The 2,621-nt window shown below is 30.7% G+C and overlaps 1 non-coding gene across 1 annotated transcript; it reads left to right on the top strand.

Moving 5' to 3' along the window:
* The first annotated feature begins 87 nt into the window (after positions 1-87).
* Positions 88-191, top strand: LOC127740333 (small nucleolar RNA R71). Its single transcript, XR_008001012.1, has one exon. It is a non-coding gene; the product is annotated as a small nucleolar RNA R71 (small nucleolar RNA).
* The last annotated feature ends 2,430 nt before the right edge of the window (positions 192-2,621 follow it).

Genomic DNA, 2,621 nt, shown 5'->3' with positions numbered 1-2,621 from the left:
GATCCACCTGCAGAGTGGTCCAATGACATCTTGGAAAACTCAGATAGACCATAATAGAATATATCTAATATGGTCCACTCTGAAAATATGTCAGAAGGACACTTTTAGGTCATCTACTTGTATCTTTCCCAAGCTTCATAGAGGGATTCACCATCTTTTTGCTTGAAGGTCTAAACATCCACTCTAAGCTTGTTCAGCTTTTGAGGAGGAAAGAATTTATCCAAGAAGGCCGTGACCAGCTTATCCCAGGAGTCCAGGCTATCCTTAGGTTGTGAGTCCAACCATGTTCTAGCTCTGTCTCTTACAGCAAAAGGGAAAAGCATGAGCCAGTAGACTTCAGGATCTACTCCATTCGTCTTAACAGTCTCACAAATCTGCAAGAACTCAGTTAAAAACTGGCAAGGATCTTCAGATGGAAGTCCATGAAACTTGCAGTTCTGTTGCATTAGAGCAACTAATTGAGGTTTTAGCTCAAAATTATTTGCTCCAATGGCAGGAATTGAGATGCTTCTTCCATCAAACTTGGACGTGGATTTAGTAAAATCACCAAGCATCCTCCTTGCATTATTGTTGTTGGGTTCGGCTGCCATCTCCTACTCTTGTTCGAAAATTTCAGAAAGGTTGCCTCTGGATTGTTGTAATTTAGCTTCTCTTAGTTTCCTCTTCAGAGTCCTTTCAGGTTCAGGGTCAGCTTCAACAAGAATGACTTTTTCCTTGTTCCTGCTCATATGAAAGAGAAGAGAACAAGAAAAGAAGAGAAGAGGAATCTTCTATGTCACAGTAAAGAGGTTTCTTATTGTTAGTAGAAGAAGAAAGGGAATAAAGAAAGGAGAATCCAAACAGAAGGGTGAGGATAGGGGTAGTGATTTGAGATGAAGAGAGGTGAAGAGAAGTGTTATTAAATTAAATAAATAAATAACGGAAGATGAGAGAGAAAGAGAATTTGAAAATTAATTTTAAAAAGGAGTTAATGATTTTCGAAAATTAAAGGTGAGATAGAATTAAAATTAAAATTTAAAACAATTAGTTAATTTAAAAAGAATTTTGAAAAAGGGATGAGATATTTTCGAAAATTAGAGAGGAAAAGGTAGTTAGGTGGTTTTGAAAAAGATAATAAACAAACAAAATGTTAATTAGTTAGTTGAAAAAGATTTGAAAATCAAATTTGAAAAGATAAGAAGATAAGAAGTTAGAAATGATATTTTAAAATCAAATTTTTGAAAAAGATAAAATTTTGAAAAAGATATGATATAAAAGATAGGATAAGATAGATTTAATTTTTAAAGTTAAAATTAATTACTTAACTAACAAGAAACTAAAAGATATGATTCTAGAATTTAAAGATTGAACCTTTCTTAGCAAGAAAGTAACAAACTTCAAATTTTTGAATCAATCACATTAATTGTTAGCATAATTTTCAAAAATAAAGATAAAAAAAGATTTTTGAAAAATATTTTTAAATTTTTGAAAATCATAAGATAAAAATGAAAAAGATTTTATTTTTGAAAAAGTTTTGAAAAGATAGGATTTTTTAAAATTGAAAATTTGACTTGACTTGTAAGAAACAACTAATTTTAAAAATTTTTTACTAAGTCAACTCAAATTTTTGAAAATTATGAGAAAATTAAGGAAAAGATATTTTTTATTTTTGAATTTTTAATTATGAGAGAGAAAAACATAAAAATGACTCACAACATAAAAATTATGAATCAAAACATATGATGCATGCAAGAACACTATGAATGTCAAGATGAACACCAAGAACACCAAGAACATCAAGAGCATATTTTTTAAAAAAAAAAATTATGCAAAGAAAGCATGCAAGACACCAAACTTAGAAATCTTTAATGTTTGGACTCTAACAAACGAAAAATGCATATGATAAACAACAAAAAATACAAAACAAGAAAACAACAAGATCAAACAAGAAGACTTACCAAGAACAACTTGAAGATCATGAAGAACACCATGAATGCATGAATTTTTTGAAAAATGCAAGAGATTTTTAAAACATGCAATTGACACCAAACTTAAAAATTGACACAAGACTCAAACAAGAATCACAAAATATTTTTTATTTTTATGATTTTGTGATTTTTTTGTATTTTTATTATTTTTTTCGAAAATATTCTTTAGGAAAACGAAAAAGAGAAAAAAATTTTGAAAGATTTTTGAAAACTTTTTTTGAAAAGAAAATAAAAAGAAAATTACCTAATCTAAGCAACAAGATGAACCGTTAGTTGTCCAAACTCGAACAATCCCTGGCAACGGTGCCAAAAACTTGGTGGACGAAATTGTGATCATCAACAATGGCTCCAAAGACTTGGTGCTCTCAAACATAAATCACACTTTGTCACAACTCCGCATAACTAACCAGCAAGTGTACTAGGTTGTCCAAGTAATACCTTACGTGAGTAAGGGTCGATCCCCACAGAGATTGTTGGTATGAAGCAAGCTATGGTCACCTTGTAAATCTCAGTCAGGCGGATTCAAATTGATAGTGGTTTTCGGAAAATATAAAGAGATACTTAATTAAATAATAAAGGATAGAAATACTATGTAAATTAATGGTGGAAATTTCAGACAAGCGCATGGAGATGCTTGTCCCTGTTGGATCTCTG

This window comes from Arachis duranensis, chromosome 6, assembly GCF_000817695.3.
Source record: "Arachis duranensis cultivar V14167 chromosome 6, aradu.V14167.gnm2.J7QH, whole genome shotgun sequence".
Lineage (NCBI taxonomy): Eukaryota > Viridiplantae > Streptophyta > Magnoliopsida > Fabales > Fabaceae > Arachis > Arachis duranensis.
This window is presented reverse-complemented; position numbering and strand designations above follow the sequence as displayed.